We start from the raw sequence: 19,219 nt of genomic DNA, 5'->3' as shown, positions 1-19,219 counted from the left end.
TCGGACAGTTTAAAGATCCTTTTTGAACACTGTTACCCCTGTCTCATTAAAAAAAAAAAAAACATGGCACGTGCAGCTTCATAGCTTCAAGATGCCCACCATTACTACCATTTTCCTTGTTTTTGGGCACACTGATAGATCCCAAATCCATATAAGTGAATATGGTCAAATATGACCCAGAAACACAAACTGTGTAGCACCTGTACAACGGAATGACATTTTCATTTTTATGTTAGCAGTATAGAAGATGGATTGATGTATTTTTCCTCACTTTAGGAAAAGCCATCCAAGTTCACGATAAAAAGAATTACATTTAGGGTACTTTTAACAGTTTCCAAATATGAAAACGGGTGAAATTTGAATAAAAGTTGTATAAAAGGATGGAAGCGAAAGCTGGAAATGAGGAAGAAGAGGGAAGATGGACAGACAACATGAGAAGCATTGTAAATCTTCACAGTGGGGGGGGGGGGGGGGGTAATAAGGTTGATGTGTAAAGGTAGTTATGACCCAACTGGCAAACTTTACATTCTTCTTCATAAAATAGTTCAATCCATTAGTCAGTGCCATTGATTGCTTCTTGAGAATCCAGTAAATGCATACACGGCCTCTTTTTCGCCGGAAAATGCACAGCCAAGCACATCATTTTCTAATGTAAAAGTTGGAGGTCATGCCTATCCTCGCTGTCCATTTCCAGTTTTTAATCAAAACATAGCACAAAGGGCACATTTTTTAGATACCTTTAGCACAGGACATCAATATAATACAATACAATACAACATCAGTCACAGACATCAGCCAATCGGTCATTTGGATGATTTCTTTACGCTGACTTGCAAGCACAAACTGGTGATACGAACGCTGTATGGGGGAAGTGAACTCATTTCAACTCACTTCACAATAAGCATCACTTTAGAAAATAGGGAACAAGTCACCACAAAGATTCTCCCGTTTTTTTGCCACTCCTACTTGAAGTTTACTGTCAAACGAAACGTAAAACAACGAGAATGCCACATTTTGTATTTAAAAACAATCAAACCATTTTGTCCTTGGAATGGCCCCACTCACCTAAAGCTACCATATAATTGAAAATCCTTTTGACGAGCTAATGATTAGCATCGGTAGTCTGCGTGTTAAAACCGCAATCGATATTTCAACACAAATGGTGAAGCAACACACGTTGACAGATATCAGAGTGATTATAAGCATATATTCTTTATCCTCTGTTAAAAAATGGCTAACATTATTTTAACTTAGTGAGTTACTTAGACTGTCAGTTCTTCATTTCTTGTTTATTTATTGCGTTCTATATTCTGTGTTCTAGATGTTATTACTTTTTGTTTTTAAAAAATACAATATTATACAGTGCTATTTTGCTTATTAAAAAAAACATAAATGGATGGATGGCTTTGATAAAGCAAACTGGAAAAAAAATCGAGCACCAGTTTCACAGATCAACAAGATATTGGGTGGTTGTGTCTGTCATATTAGGGAGCAGAAAAACAGTCTCAAAGAGCCATGCCTGAAATTGAACAGAAAGCCATGTTAATTTCATCAAACCATTATTGAATTTCAGGGATCTGACTTCCCCAAGCTCGGAAAGTCGCCCAAATGAGCACCACCGTGACACAAGACGCGTGGGCAACACTATATCATCACATTTTTTGCTTTCTGAACTGTGGTCATCATGGTCAAGGATTCATGATGAAAAAATGGGTGCAAAGATCCCAGCAATTCCTCCTTGCTGCTTTAATCCAACCAATCCGACCAAAAAGACGTTTTTTGGTCGATTATCAAACCTGGAATGAGAATGAGACCTATTTTAACCTGCTTGATCGCCATCTTCTTAAAACGTAATGGCGTATAATGTAAAACAGAATCTAAGGTTGTCGGCCACAAAACAGCGGTGACCGGTTCTTGTCCTGACCGGTTCTCTTCAAAAGAAAACAAGTCTGGAATGAGTGCTGTGAAGCTGAACTACCTGTTTTGAAGGACATCACTTGTGAAAATGCTTGCAAAATTTATGCCGTTACAAATCTTTAGTTGTTGGGCTTTACACTGTTGATAGTACAGGCGCTACTCGATTTATTTTTGCATCACATTTTCAGGAGTGATGTGAACTGAATTTGTAAGTAAGCCGTTAACTTCCCGTCATACTTTGAATAATACTTCCATGAAAAACAAAGCACCCAACACCCTGCGCCTGGAACTTACACAATGATGTTAAACAGTGATATTCAGTGGATGAATTATCGGTACTCAACACAAACAAACCACCTTCATGCGAGGCTCATCAATAGTCGCTAGTATAGTAGCCTAAATAACACACGGGCCAACAAATACAGTGGACCACTGGATTCTACAAAAAATAAAAAAAATAAAAAATCATGCTTTTATTTTTCTTCCCAATGCAATTATAACAAGTGTCAATTACCGTATTTTCCACACTATAAGCCGCACCGGAGTATAAGGCGCACCTTCACTAAACGGCCGATTTTAAAACTGTTTTCCTATATAGGGCGTACCGCATTATAAGGCGCATAGGATAGAAGCCACAATAGTGGCTGAGGTTGAGTTATGCATCCACTAGATGGAGCTATGCTAAAGGAAAGACAATACTGATTTATTTATATCGAGCTTTCACAACCGTTGCAGCTGTAACAAAGCGTTTTACAGAACATTTGAAATACTATGTCCAAGAAATCAGAGTATTGATCCGCATATAAGGCGCATCGGATTATAAGGCGCACTGTCAGCTTTTGAGAAAATGAAATGCTTTTAGGTGTGCCTTATAGTGTGGAAAAAACAGTATTTGTGGATTCTCACTACTCGTGGGCCACTCTATTCCCCTCGAATAGCAGTGCACACTAGCACTTTGAACATATGATACAAGTCATTAAATTCATTTTTTTGCATTCACACACAATAACGAGGTGCACTCAATGGCCGCCCACAAAACTGGACATAATAATAATAATACATTTTATTTATAAGCGCTTTTCAAGACACCCAAGGACACTTTACAATAACAAAAAACACAAAACAATACGGCATCTTAAACTCAGACCCCCCAAAAACATGAACGAACTGAAATTACAACATAATTGATTTCACAAGATGCCACCTAAGTTTCATTTTTATTTGGACAATAACGGAGGAAAAGGTTCCGAACAAATCTAAACAGATGATGGGAGACGTTACAAATGTCAAGCTGAATATGTGGGGGTATGCTGCAAATATTTGCATGAAGAAAGACTTAATAATCACATTAAAAATGGGAAGGGCTGCTGTGAAAGAGTGTGGCTTGTTGTGCTCGTGCCAGGTAACGTTATTCACTTCACAAACTAGTTCACTGCATGTCATTCTTAATATGTTCAACCGACATTCCCGTTTTTATATGAACGGAAACCCTTCATGTTATTATGCTAAAAAATTTAAATTGTCATAAAGTGGACACACTACATATGTTGTATTCTTTAGACTGCGACACTATTGAGCGTTTTCCCGCAGTTTAGGTCATCAAAGGTTTGTTGATTAAAGTCACAGTGCACGTAAAAACTTTTTTTACATGACCTAATCAAACAGTCATTGCTCATAGAATCAAATGGATCCGTTTAGCGTGGAAACATAAACCTCCCTGTGTACCCTTTATGCCAGTCCTTCAGCTTTAGCTATTACACACAAGAGCAATGCTGGAGAAATATCTGGTGACAGTTTCCTGTGTAACAACACGCACACACACACACATACACACACACACATACATACATGGGCCCCTGTCATCTGTCCTCGGCTCACCTTCTCTCACGTTTCCTCAGGAGACCCGTGTCCGCTAATGGTGGTGCAAAATGCAGATGGACCTTTTTTTATGGGGTGTCACGATGCTGCATGCACTCTTGGCCCTGCTGTCCTTTGCATTTATTTGGTCGTCCCATGCGTTTATTATTGTTGATCATCCATCCGTGGTGGGCAAGTTTTGTGAAATACGTGCTGAGGAAATGAAAGGAGCAGCAGTAGGAGTTGAAAAGAAAGCAGAGAATTCCCCAAAGGTGCTGCGGAATCGCCGTCTGTGAACCAAAAACGATTTTTCTTCTCTTGGTGGCACACACACACACACACACACACACACACACACACACACACACACACACACAAATCTACAGGTAGTACTGAGGAGCTTGGCTTCAAGATTTTGATCACTTTTACCCGGCATAATTCAACATGATAGCGCTTTATGTCAGTTCAAGGTCTATTAGCTGTGTACGCCTTCACTTAGTGCAGTGCGTCCTCCAGAGGGTACGTGAGATTAAACATATATTATCACAATATACAAAGGTTAATGGTCAGTTTCTCATATTTTAATTCTTGATAAAAAGGATAGGCCTTTTGGGAGGTGTTTTTTTTTCTTTCATTATGCGTAGAGTTGCAAAGGCACGGATGCATTTCCGACACATTTCTGTAAAGGTACTGGTAAATTACCATGAGAAGTGACATGAGAAATTTCGGAATTCCCTTAAAGTGGAAACCTTTCATGGGATGTATGGCTCATAACTGGGAAGTGAGGTAAATGGATAGGTATTGTATATACACATTGTGTTTTGTCATATGCAGACAACTGTGAAAAATTACCAACTTTGTTTTGCTTCCTTTAAATCACAGGTGTCAAAATCAAGGCCCAGGGGCCAGATCTGGCCCGCCAGGTCATTTTATGTGGCCCGTGAGAGCAAATCATGTGTTTTAACTTGCTAAAATCTGTACCAAAATGTCACATGTAATAAATAACATTGAGATTTTGCAACCCTGTTTACACTTATTTGAACAATAATTGAACAAACTATTATAATCGACTTGACTGATTTCAAGGCTAGTACACTGAAACTCCTCTACAATGAAATCATGTTTGCAGCAAGAAATTTTTCACAACAGGGGACTTTTCATTGTAGCAAATTTTATCTCAGACGTAAACACGAACACACACAAAAAAACCTATATATGTAAGTATAAGTATGAGCATACACTTATTTGACACTTCATATAGCCAGCGTAGAAAGAAAAAAAAGGGAAAGAAATTGCGAAATTTACGATCAGCATTTACTTTCACTTACATCAATTTCTTGCATAATGTCTTTTATTTTACTTCCTCCATCTTTCATTTTGATTACCTTTATCCTGTCTTCAAGCGTTAAAGATTTTCTTTTCTTAACTCCTTGGTATGCAAAGGTCCGTTTTGTCGCCATTTTAGCAATGCAACGTTCGTGCTGCGTCTGAAACAAATACTTTCTGTACTACTGCGCATGTGTAAACCAGTGTGGTGGTTGCTGTGGCCGTTTCTGAACGAAGCAGTAGAGGTCGCTGTGGCATGCTCAGTTTGGATTAGACTTTTGAAGAAGGCTTGTTTTCGTTGTAGTGAATCTCGTTGTGAGGCAAGAGCAGAGCAAAAGATTTCGTATAACGGAACAAGGGGACTTTTCTTTGTAGGGGGAGCCGAAAAGTGGGAATGGCTTTCATGCATGAAAATGTTTTCACACTCGGGGGTATTTTCACCCATTGAGGTTTCGTTGTAGAGGAGTTTGACTGTAATCTATGAATTTGCTGTGTACAAGTAGCCATTTTGTGGTTTCACTGTCCAAATTGGCCCGCGCCAAAAATGAGTTACTCCTGCTTTCAATGATTGTTGGTTTGTTAGTAAGCAAAAACAACCACACTTTGTACAATGTGCCGATTAAGAACATATTGCATGTTGGTAATGAGAAGAGTAGAGGTGCAAATGCAACTATTTCAACCTCTTGCCAGGTGAGGAAAATGACCAACCAGACCCAACAGACGGATTTGTTTTGAATCCATCCATCCATCAATCAATGTCAAACTTCAGATCCTGAAGTCACGCACTTGACCACGCCTCCGAAAGACATAAACGCAGTACCGATACTACAATATATACATTAATGATACTTTATGAAGCCGCTTCATTCCTTTACTTTGGCTTCTACTACAGTACCGAAGAAAAATCCAACTAGCGCTTTTCTCAACAATCAGCCCTCATTGAACAGACACACGCTTTGAATCAGAGACTTCCATAGACAGTCTCATAGACAGTCACATTTGATAAAACTCCTGCAATAATCAAGTCACAGGTGTGTTATTGTTTTATGGTAGCCTGAAGACGAGAGGCGGGTGTGTGTGCCAGATCATTTCCTACCTCTGCCTGTTTCCTACCTTACACTGTGTTTGTGCTTTGTGCTACTGTTTTTGTAATCTTCATTTAAAAAAAAAAAGCATTCAAGCAAAAGGTTTTTCGTCATGAGATAGTTGGGTGAAATGAAACTCACAGCTGTCCACTAGTGTGGACTGAATGGGTGGCAACAATGGGGAAATGCCAGTGTTTGGAGGGCAATATTTTGCAGTGAACAAGCACAATAAAAATGTTGTGGACTGAATTTTGAATTAGTTTGTCAAGAAAATGACGGCCCGGTGTGCGTGGTTAGCACAGTGCAGAGGTACCGGGTTCGATTCCAGCTCCGGCCTTCCTGAGTGGAGTTTGCATGTTCTCCCCGTGCCTTCGTGGGTTTTCTCTGGGTACTCCGGTTTCCCACATTCCAAACTCAAGAACGGTAGGTGAATTGATCACTCTAAATTGTCCTTGGTGTGATTGTGAGTTGTCATGGTTGTTGTTTGTCTATGTGTGACCTGCGATTGGCTGGCAACCGGTTCAGGGTGTCCCCCGCCTACTTGCCAAAGACAGCTGGGATAGGCTCCAGCACGCCCCGCAACCCTTGTGAGCATAAAGCGGATTAGAAAATGGATGAATGAAAGAAAATGAACTTTCCCCAATACTAATATCCTGTAACAAGTCGTGACTGCAGTTGCATGACGTGAAGTGGCATTAGCGCTTTATAAATTCTGACTCCGCGTGGCAATGACGGTATCTGATTGGGATTGAATGAGAGAGTGTCTGAATGTGATTGGATGAATGATTCAGAGGGCGGGGCCTTTGCGACTGATGTCGACAGAGCGAGTGAGTGAGAGATCTGAAGATAAGTCTCACAATGGAGAAATTCCCAATTATGTTTGGAATCCGAGAGAGTCGACGGCTTAAAACAAATATCAAATACAGTATATAATTGGGTCAAATTGACTTTCCTCACCAAAAGCATCAACTCCAAAAAATATTAAGTTGTGCTGTCAGTAATAAGGAAGTGAGCAACAGAAGACAGAAGCATAACGCGCGTCTTTATTCAAGCAGCCATGAGTGACTTGTGTGCACCGAGCGGCAGATTATAGCTGGAAAATTGTCCTGAAGTAGGCTTACGTGTCTCCTGCTGTGTTTCAAGAACGGATCAGGATGAGCAACATGCGAGGACAACACCGGCGACACTTTTGTCTTTTCAACAGCAGAAAGAGGAAGCGAGGAAACCTCCTGCAGGGTTAAGCTTCAAGTCCAAAATGGCTTAATTCTTCAGTGACCGCTCAATCGCAATAAATGCTGGCTCAAGTATGGGATCAAAGCCCGAAGCACTTAACTCCTCAGCATTCCTGTAGGACAGCACGTGCCCTCCTCTGTTTTGTGCCCAGTCCAATATCTGCTCCTCTCATCAAGGCCATTGTCATAGTTTTAAGACTAATCAAACATCAAGGGACTCTCATTACTTGTCCATTATTGGTGAGTCTCTCATAATGGGGTTGTGGTTCATGGCCTTCTTCAGTGTACCCATGTCAGAAATTAATAGCGGATCCATAAAGCGAAGACTTTTATTTTTAATTGTCCGCCACTATCAAATATTTTTGGATATTTTTCATTCCTTTTGTTTTTCTGATTGTATGTTATTCATTTAAATGGAGTTTTATGTTAACCAGAAATGTCTGTTTGAATGCCTCAAAATTGGGGGAAAATTTTTATGTCAATGCATTTTTGTGGTTGACTTGCCCAATTTTTCTTTTTATTTGTTTCGCATGGCCCTAATTGTATCCCACTAACGAAACACATGTATTTGTATGTTTGCTTGACTCCACGGGCCAAATATAGCTTGTCTTCATTCAATTTTAATTTCATTCTAAGTTGTTACTTTGTTTTCTCATCGATTTCGTGTCACTTAAAAGGCTGTTTCGTTTGAGACAATCCTATGATGTGAACTTGACCATTTTCTTGAAATATTTTTGTGAATTCCTGCTCAGCGTTAGAGTTAGAATTGGTTTGGATTTGTAATTATATCCATCTAATTATCTGATCCGCTTTATCCTCATGAGGGTTAGTAGATTTAAAAAAAAACGAAAACAAATGGATGTATACATGAAAGGTTTTGGTTGGTTTACAGTATACCATATATTTGTATGATTCCTCTGTGATCCTCTGGGCCTTGAATATGAAACAATCCAGTGAAAAACATTAAGACTGTAACTGAACGAACCTTGTCCCTAATCCTTCAAAAAATTTAAACCGAAAGAAAAGCAGCTGTGTTTTGGTCGTATTAGCAATGAATATCATCCCATTCAGTCAGACCTTCGGGCAGATAATTTTTGAAGGTTGTTGTCGTTTTTTTTTTTTTTAATGGCCATGTTTTCTCATTCATCATTTCCAACTCCACCAAAAACTCAATTTCTATGAGTGGGCCAAAAAGAGACAGCTTCCCAATTCTGCTAATGGCTGCTATTCATCTCGCAACAGTGGCGAGACTCTGACATCAACAGTCTGCCCCAGTGCTTTCTTACTGCATGCATCTGTACTCTCTGTTTGCACCTCGTTTTGCCTCCTTAGCATGCACTCTTTCATCATTTATCCACTTTGTTCCAGTGTGAAGTTAAGTTCATTCAAATAAAACCCGCCCAGTCAGTGCCGATGTGAATTCCCACCTCCTCTTTCCAAATTCTTCAATTGTTACTGCTTTAAAAAACGAACCAGGTAAAGCCCCTTGTATGGTCACACGAAAGCAAGTACTATGAGATACTATTTCCAGTATCTGCATAGCTGGGGGTTCCAGTGGTGCTGAGTGAGGTCGCCGGTAATCATTGTGGAGTAATTGCAATATTTAAGAAAGAAAGAAAGAAAGGACAGTGAGTAAAAAAAAAAAGGGTATATATCTAGATCTAAATTTATATTGCACTTATATTGAACTGTGTACAGCTCTCTTCTGAAACATGTCTTTTTGTGCATGCAAACACTTTGTTTTTTTTTCTTTCTACCCCTCAATTTTGCTGCTGTAGACGGTAAATTTCCCCAGTGTGGGACAAATAAAGGATATCATCTCTTATCTTATCTTATCTTATAAAGACAGGAACAAACACATATTCTTTTACATGAGTATCATAGTATATTACTCTGCAGTCTCCACTTGGCTTCAGCCATCCATTTTCTTGCTGCCCTGGCAAAAACGAATAGGTCTGCTAATATGAATTTACCCTGTGTCTTCGCTCTGGACATTGGACTCAGAAGTCTCCATTTTGCTTCATCGGCCCAACATTTGATTTCTTTACTCATAGAATAGTCACATGCATACAAGTGAATGCAGGAGACTCTAGTTGTCCTCCATTGTTGCTGTTTGGTAAAATGTACGGATCTGTGCGATGATTTCAGTGTGGCGTGGTTTTCACGGTGACCTATGAAGTGGAGCCTCCCCCACAAAATGATGGGAAAACATTTCTGAGTTCAATCCTGGCTACAATAATTGTTAAAGGTCTCTTCACCTACAATGGGTAGCTTCAGATGGCGGACCGTGGTCTGGGACCGGACCAAGCCGAGGTCTCACACGGACCCGCGATCAATTTCTGTTAAATAGTTACAAAATGTGTCTCGTCACACTGCTGTTTTTTTTCTCACATATGTCGCAGACACATGATGTGTTGGCAGATCTATTCAGTATTCGCGTAGCCCTTGTTGTGTTTACTTGACAATAATGTGTCAATCAAACTATTTGTTTACAAAAGTGATTACAGGATTGGTGTCGTGATATGGGATCAAAACTTGAGAAAGTTGACTCCGAAAACTGAATTTTTACAAATAAAGTCCTCCTGAAGCCAGAACAAAATCGTGGTGAGACCCCAGTTTGAATAGAACACGCAAAGATAAGCTAACGGAGCTCAGAAGAAGTAGATGATTGACCACTCACTCATTTACTCATGTATGGAGGCTCCAGTATTGCATCTTGGCTGCTACAATGATTTCCTTATTTTGGGACATTCTGCCTGGAAACATGATATCCAGTGGGCATTGTCGCTGTGTGTTTTGCGTCTTTGATTTCACTTTCAGCAGATGGTGGTTCTTGTGTGACTGCATCACTGCACTACTGCAGGCTTCGGACGATAGATTACCCGACTGGGATCTCAACATTCATGGTGTTTTTTTCCTTTCTTTTTTTTTTTTTAATTCTTGGCAGCGTTGTTGAGATTTTGTACTGCAGTGGGCAAATCATAATACTGGCTGCACGTCTGATTGATTATGCAGTGGAAGAGGTATTAGAGTTCATAATTGAATCCCATTTTGATGGCGTTGCACATAATGTTTGGGATAAAACTCAAGCAAAATTCCAAAATAAAGTTCAATTCAGTCACTCCAATCTAAATTCCCCTCCTTTGCAGTCATAAAGATAATCTGATTAATGTGAGTCCGATTTCCTCCTTCGAACTAGTCAGCACAAGCCCGATTTATGTGATGGCTTTAATAAGGATCCTAAAAGATTATCTTGTGCTGTGAGGTAGGAAGAGTGCTTGCTTGAGAGGTGAGAATCCCTCACCACTTTATGATTCAAAGGACTACGATTCAATTTGGTTACGGATTACTGATGCATCTTGAATTAGTCCAATTTTATTTTATTTTATTTTTTTCGACGGTTCACTGTCGATGAACAGATGGTTAACTGTATGTGTTTGTCGTGTTGTCATATTGTTTTTGTCACATGTGTGGTCACTCACATTTTAAGTCAAATTTCATGTGTTTTTTTGGTGGCACGACTGCAAGTTACTTTTGAACTTCATTTTCACTGTAAGAGCTTCACATGCTCCTCCCCTTTCGGGGAAGAGTTGACTGTAGCGTAACATCCCTTTCCAAGTGTCCATATCTCACTCGTCCCGCATCCCTCCTCTCTACGAGCATCTGTTCTTGCCCCCCCCCCCAAAGAGTGATGAAGCAGAAAGAGAAGAGTCACGTTTTTGAAATGAGATTTTTGCCTCAAGCCAACTTGCTACAAACTTGATCCATTTAGGGCAAATGCTTTAATTAAGGTTCAGAGAATGTTAGGCGACGGTTCATGATCAAAGATAAGCAGGCCTATCTTTTTTTCTCTTTTCCGATCAACATCAGCAACGGCCCGATTATTGGATGTCTATAAAGATTATCCTGAGCGATTAGCACTGGTTGGTGAATATTGTTGGCATCGGGTGGAATTCTTGTCCATCCGAAATCATCACTTTTCTGGTGACCCCCAAAATGGCCAACATTATTGAAATGCCAGAAACAACAAGTATTGTGGCATATCGTCAAGTCAGCAGTGCAGTATTAGAGCTCTTGAATGATCTAAGCGAACTTTATAAAATTAACTCTCATAAAACGATAATACCTAACCTAAGTTGACCATTTGCTGATAAGTTGTCTAATTTTCTAAATAACTGAAGATCATTTCTCTTCATATTCACCCTCTTGCCGTTCAACGGTGTGGATGTGCTTGTATGTTGCATGAATGAACCCGCCGCTGTCTGTGTTCGCAGTTGTCATTCAATGAGTAGGGTGTGCAAGACTGCTGATCAAACACCCGTAAGAGCTATCGAGCCACTTGCATTTCCTGGTCAATTCAAGTCTTTAAAGTTTAGTACACGTCCATCCATCCATCCATTTTCGACCGCTTATCCGGGGTCGGGTCACAGAGGCAACAGCTCTCGCAGGGAAGCCCAGACCTCCCTCTCCCCAGCCACTTGTTCCAGTTCTTCCTGGGGACATAGACATAGACATAGTCTCTCCAGCATGTCCCCGGGCCTTCTGCCGGTGGTATATGCCGGACCACCTCACCAGGGAGGCGTCCATGAGGCATCCTAATCAGATGCCCAAGCCACCTCATCTGGCTCCTCTCGATGTGGAGGAGAAGCGGCTTGACTCTGAGCCCCTCCCGGATGACCGAGCTTCTCACCTTATCTCTAAGGGAGAGCCCGGACACCCTCCGGAGAAAGCTTATTTCGGCCGCTTGTATCCGGGATCTCGTTCTTTCGGTCACGACCCATAGCTCGTGACGAGTGGTGAGGGTTGGAACGTAGATCGACCGGTAAATTCAGAGCTTCGCCTTTCGGCTCAGCTCTTTCTTTACCATGACAGACCGAAACAAAGTCCGCTTCACAGCAGATGCCGCCTGTCGATCTCCCGCTCCCTCCTGCCCTCACTCATGAACAAGGCCCCAAGATGGTTAAACTCCTCCACTTGGGGTTTAGTACGCGCACATACGACAAAGCAACAGTTCCTGACATTTCCAGTTGACAAAGGACCATCAAAGAAGGCGCACACACAGGGCGGCTTGAGCACCATGCCCGGGAACATGGCTGCAATGAAGCTGTTTCTAAACCTGGGCACTTAGGCAGCAGCCCCCTGCTCCAGTTGGTGCCACTAATAGTATTTTCGCTGTGATGGGTAAAATGCCGAAGTCAGTTTTTGTGTATATGTGTACATGACAGAAAGATCTGATTTCGATTAACTTTCACTTTTTTTCAATTAACTTTTCCAGTGGTGTGAAGAAAATGCGCTGCTATGCACCGGTCTAATGGCGATTTTGTGCTCCACATTTATTATATCTAATGATATGCAAGATGGACCTGTACATCCTGTTATCAGAGCACCCAATTTTTTTTTCTGTAACTCAGTCATATGTTTATTTGGTTCTGCCACTGACACTTCCAATTCCATGACTTCACACTTCATTTGACGATTGTGGTGCTCTCCCCATGGTGACAACCATCAGAGGCATCCTTTTAATAACTGTGCGCGCGACCACTTTTACACCTGTTGGCAACAGCATGCGCAGTTTCTTAGTAAACATGTCATTCAGGACCTTGATAAAAGATTGCAATTTTATCATTTGCAACACACCTACCATCAGCACGCTAGAGCGAACAGGAAGTTTATCGCTCACTATTTGTGTGATCTTTGTAAATCAAGCCCTATAAGAGCAGGAAGAACACACTTGCCAATATTTTCCTTCGCTATGTGTGGGGTGTCTCGCATTTGTGCGTCACCCCGCTTTCACCAAATGCTTGTGATTATTTGATCGTTCCGCTCACCAACTGTTTTACAGGCACAAGCTTTTCATACTTCCCTTTTCTGTTTTTGTTTACCTCCAATTCCTGTTACATAACTATTTCCCCAGGCAGGCTTTGGAGTTGATGGATACATTAATATTGGGCCAAATGCACCAAGCTTTTGTACGTCTGGTAAGAATACACCTTGTGTGTGCAGGGTGAGCATCACTCTCCGATGTAATATAATATCCACAACCAGAAAAAGGAGAGTACACTAGATGGTAATATATGATTTCCTTTCCTGGTTGATGATGTGGTCTCCACTGAGAGATGGAGTCATCTCATGAGAAGTGTAAGATGAAATTGCATAAGCCCTTTCCGCGAGCTTTAGAGCCAATACTATATTATAACCCTCTCTACCTTGCCACCAATGGCAACTGCCAATTTGCTGCACTAGCATTGTCAAGAGTCACACTTGCCTACTTTTGCTTCTGTATTGAGAAGATTGGCTTTTAGCACCAGCGGTATTTTATAAAGTGTTACTTTTTTTTCCAGCCATGGTACACTTGGTTGCTGGTACAAGTAGAGCACAAAAATACATTCAGATATATTTTTTTCTATTTGGACAAAAGACGTAATGTTGCAAAATAGCCATATCAGAAAAAATTGTAATCTTACAAGAGTATTTTTTGGGGAAAGCAATTGTCATTTTTATTTATTACCGGTAATTTTTTGTTTTGTTTTCAAGAACTTGCAATTTGCAAGATTTTTTATTTTTTATTTTTAACTACGGCTACAACTTTTCTTATTGCTTACTGTACTTAATTTTTTCAAGTTTTTTTAGGGGGGGTTAGGGTTGATTACAACCCCCCCCCAAAAAAAACCTAGAGCTACAAAAAAAAGCAGTTATTTATGCTAAAGCTGTTTCTGAACCATTTTGTGGTTGACTCTGCAACATGGGTTCCGTTCCCATCATGATAGTGTGAATGGTTGTATGTCACTATATGTGCCTTGTGATTGACTAGCGACCAGTCCAGACTTTGCGCTCCAGTTAGTGCACACCTGCTACAGTCAACAGTCGAAGTGCCACAAAAACGAATTGATGCTTTGAAGTTTCAGTCGAATAAAGTCACATTTTAAATGAAATGCTACTAATTTTATGAGAGTACGATAGTATTTTTCTGAGAAGAACAGTAATTGTCCAACAGGAATAGCCATTTATTTTTGAAAAAAATATTCGTATTGTCTGATAGCATTTGAAAAGATACAACTTTTAAAAGTTTAAATTACATTTTTTAAAGAAAAATGTTCTTTGGCAGATGTTCTGGCCTGTGCAACATATTAGTGTCTCGCCTCATGTAGAGACAAACTAACTTTTTAACGTTTGAATGGAACTTTATGCTTCTCCATCTCAATTAAATTCAGTCACACGTTGTACTCGGAAGCGTTGATTAATAACATGTTATTAATCGACATGTATTAAAAGGCATAATGTGCTGCTGACAAAAACTTTGAGGCTTCGGGTTGAAAATTTCAGGGTGTACCTAAAATGCACTGTAAGCTTGATTTGTAATGTCCTTACTTTAGTAAGAAGGTGTGAGAAGATTGCTAATGTGCAGTCACAGCTGGTTGGCCCACGTCAGATCTACTTCTGGTAAACTGTCTGGACCTGGAACTAAGCTGCTGCCTAATTATTTGCAACACTCGCTTCCAAAGTACACAGCCAGTTGACACGCATTTAGCATTGCGACACACTTGTCTCTCACGATATTTAGCACATTAACATGCCGATGTGACCGTGAAACTGTGACCTGAGCCTTCGAGTTTTGGGATGCGGACAACTCGAAACAGTAGGATTAGTGCCAATGTGAGTGCTGACACAACCGGTGTCGTGGCCCACCAATATTATAGAGCTGCGTTTCTCACACTTTTTTAGCAAAATGACCACTTAACAAATAAACGTACGTGACCTGTGCCGTCTGAGCACCTCTAAATCAAATTTCAGCCCGATTATCAGACGGACACGAACGATCGGGGTGGCAGGTGTTCTCCAAATGTGCACCTCACAGCAGTGATCCGTGATCACTATGGCCATCATGCACCCATGGAGGTAGGCTTGTAGTCCCTTATAAAAGTACTTTGCACGCTTCGATCTTCTGCAGGGACTCCCGCGTATCTCCAGGAGTCGCTTTCATTGGCCGGTCAGTAATACTCCCACAACGGTGCAAACACCCCTTTGCAACCGCACTGCTCTATGATTATACCAAAAGAAAGAAACATCCAGCCATGCACAGTGAGACTGCGCTTTATGCTAGACTTGTGTGGGGCATAAAATTAGGGCCATGGCACTTTACCTGCATCAGTGTTCAGACAAATTTGAGTTTTAATTTTTTTTTAAACCTTGATAGGTATGCAGGTACATTTTTTTCGAGGTATAGTCACAAGTTTTTGCTTTACTTGTAACTTGTACTTCCTGGCGTTGCTTTTATCGAGTTTCATTATAATCTTGGTCACCAATCATACACAACTTGAACTATCAGCTTCCCTGTCCCTGATGGCTGAGAGGGCGTGAAAGTCCACCCTCAGCATTTTTTTCTAAAGTATATGTTCTAGTAGTGTTTTTCAAGGTGTCTGATTCCCGGTGCTCGGCCATTAATCCAGTTAATTGAATCAATGCAGTTTACACCACCTCTCAGGGGTGCGTCACCACGGCTCAGATGTTCACCCTTTGGTGAAGTCGGTCAGAGAAGGGAGTGCAACTGCGCGCCTTTAATTTTAAGTCAAGCGTGTTTGTTCGTATTCATTAAAGCGATGCGATTTCTCAGTGAACTGTTCAGCTCAACTGCAGTGTATGCGTGCCAGAAGGGGTCTGGCTGCATTATCATTCTTCTGCAAGATGATGGTAATGATCACAAATGGAAGGCATGTTGTGCTGTATTAATTTGTCTGGAGCCAGATGTGTCGCCCTGACGTCGTGCCCGTTACAGCAAAGTTCGCACTTGGCGAGATATGATCAAAAGAGGAGAACATCAGGACGGCTGATGAAAATGTTGCTCTTCGCAATACGATTTGTGATGCTGGTCCGACTTCCATTTGGTCAACTTTCGAAAACCATCAAGCTCTGTACCCAACACAGGCAACCCACCACCACTACTTTTTTTTCCCATTCATTAGTAATCAATCATTTGTTGAACATGGATTGGTTTCACTAAAAAACACCGGTTTGTGTCCAAAACATGGATAAAACAAGCTTTTTGTGAAAAGAAACAAGTCAAGTAAATCTGTGATTTTGACCTTAATGTTTTAGTTTTACTTTGTCACACCTCAAAATATAAAGACATAAATAAACAGTCTGAGAAAGAGTTTCTGATGGCAAAATAATTGAAATCATTTTATAGATATGCAACTCTGAAATGCAACGCGAGCAACGCTAACCCACCGAGTGGCTTGAGTTGAACGTCAGTGAATTTATTAAGTGGCGTTTGCCATTCTACTACCTACCGCAACACATACTCTGTATATACCATACGTATACATTCTCTGATTGACTTTCAAAGTGTGGGCATTTCTCTGTCTCATAATGTATTGAATGTGACAACCTGAAATTCACTCAAATCATTGCAACATCACCATTTACGGGGATCTGTTAATCCCCTACCAGGTGAAAATCACACTTGGTGAATATATATATGGCAGTGGCATTAAGTAGTTGGATTCCAGTTGATGAATACTAACATCTGTTGCGATGAATGAGTTGACAAATGTGAGGCCAGCAGTTATGTAAAGTGTATGCCACCGATTCTCAACAAGTATTTTAAAATAAGCACATATTTTCAATCACCTTGTTGTGCTTAACTTTCCCACTAAGATAGGATGCTGTGCTTTGCAGCAAACGAGCAGTCACTTTGTCTTGCCTTTGGACTGCAGCCCGAAAAGAAATGCAGTCTGCGTGTCCACGAACCATTTCATAGCCGTGGTTAAAAATCACAACAGCAAAAGGAGTGACCTGGAATGTCCCCTTCAGGACTCTAGTCTCTGTCCTTTCCCCAGTCACACGCTCCCAAGAGTTAATGAACGCATATGTCATGTGGCCAAAATGGAGTCATGGCAGTGCGTTAGAGTCATTACCCTCCATCATCTCAACTCATCTTCTTTCTTTACTTTGTGTGACAATGTGCTCTCTTCTGCCCGTTGCGGCCCCTCATTCCGTGCTTTCCGTACCAAACGTGGCTTTGCAGATACTGCAGCAGCGTCCTTCTCCTCCATATATCATCCTTGATTGCGTAAGCACACAACAATGTGTCCTAATTAGCAGGTGCGTGATGTGAATTCAAAATACGCCGTGACATAATTACATGTCATTGTGCATTTGTTTTGATTAGGTACAACCCTTTACCACTTAGCACTCAAGTGCGGGCCTGTGATGCGTATGTCCCACTTAAGAAACCCCATTAAACCGACTGTACAGCCTGGAGGATGATAACTCGGAGCGTGCTTGTTCTGTTTATTAGTATGTGTCTGATGCTATGCCTTCAAGGCCACAGTTTGTTGCTTTTTGAAGGCACATAAACTGTGCAGATAGGAATGCTGTGTTCATAACTGCCTATGAGTAACCTATAAAGTGAGTGTGCCATTTTGTAGTGCCGTTCAAATGTCAGGTGAGTTATCACCTTTAGGTCTTTTTGTCCAGATACCACACTTACTTCCTGGCGGCATAAGACAGAGCTTTCCACAAGTAAACAGACACTTCTACTGGATGTTATTAGACCGAGGTTTGAATCATGATTTAGCGCCATAGTTTAAAGGTGCGACTTATACGTTGTTGCGTGAGGGAAATTGCTTCAAAGCTAGTTGGAAGGCCGCAGATCAATGTGATTTAACTGGACCATTGCGAAAAAAAATGCAGTCGCCAATGCAAAAATTGTCACCCTGTATCGTGTTTTTAGGCTCCACATATGCTATACAGGGTGCTTCAACGCAGATTTTGGATAGAATTTTCAAAGCGTCCACCAGACAGACGTTCCATACAGACATGGCATGTGACATTTAAAGAAACTGAAACAACTTTGCAGCTGAGCCTCCGGAAGTCACTCAGAAGAGCCAGTCTAGCGCTTGATGTGTAACCAAGGCCTTGCATATTGAACATTTGTGAAAAAATGATAATAATTTATTGGATATTTGTGTTCAGATTTTTGCTACAAAATCTTAAGATCAATAGTTAAGGTAACATTAATTGGTGTTTCGTATCTTTAACAGTCATTGAGTGACAAGGTAACATTAAGTGACCCAGACTGAGTCCTTGTACTGTGTTGTATTTTTTATTGAACCAGGAAAACATTGGGAGTTTGTCAGGGATGGAGTCGACTGTCACTAAGAAAGAAATAAAGGCAATAAAGGAGAACAGAGTGGATGAGATAAGATAAGATAACCTTTATTTGTCCCTCATTGGGGAAATTTGTGTGTGTAGATGTGATGTGAACATTATAATTATAGTTTCAGTCTTATTGTAAAACCTCATCGTGAGCTGTTTCCATAAGAGAGCTGGTCGAGTTGTCGACTTGGATAAGATGTGCTCTTTTGACGCTGAAATGGACAGCGTGCTATCGAGTTGATGTCAGCTAGCAGGCTTGCTAAGAAGCAATAAAATTGTACTACTTTATGGCTTTTTGGATTGGGGATCTGCGACTCATTGGTAATTGGAACGCAAATGGTGATTAGAATCATTAAATAGCAATCGCGAGATGTTACTCAGATAGTATGTTATGGTCATTAACATTATCGCTAATCTGATGGTAAAGCAGTGATCCAATATCAAACACATTCTATCCTACGGAAAGCCTGCTGCTAAATGATTTGCAGACGATCTGTTTCTGAGTCAGGGTTTCGTGTGTAGGAGAGCAGCTCCTTCTCTGCGAACAATTGACGTTTTGCTAAATTACTTAAAGACTCACCCAAACATTTATTGAGATTTGTGGGTAAAATGCCTTTCACACACCCCATCTGTCCTTTTAGAAGT

The 19,219-nt window shown here is 40.8% G+C and overlaps 1 protein-coding gene across 4 annotated transcripts in view; it reads left to right on the top strand.

Moving 5' to 3' along the window:
• shank3a (SH3 and multiple ankyrin repeat domains 3a) overlaps positions 1 to 19,219 on the top strand; it is a 194,398-nt gene that overhangs the window by 57,162 nt on the left and 118,017 nt on the right. The gene's annotated exons all lie outside the window — the stretch shown is intronic.

The sequence above is a fragment of the Hippocampus guttulatus genome, chromosome 4 (assembly GCF_054856545.1).
Source record: "Hippocampus guttulatus isolate MCC_2025c chromosome 4, RoL_Hgut_1.0, whole genome shotgun sequence".
NCBI classification, from domain to species: domain Eukaryota; kingdom Metazoa; phylum Chordata; class Actinopteri; order Syngnathiformes; family Syngnathidae; genus Hippocampus; species Hippocampus guttulatus.
The sequence above is the reverse complement of the archived record's forward strand: the minus strand, read 5'-3'. Positions and strand labels throughout refer to the sequence as shown.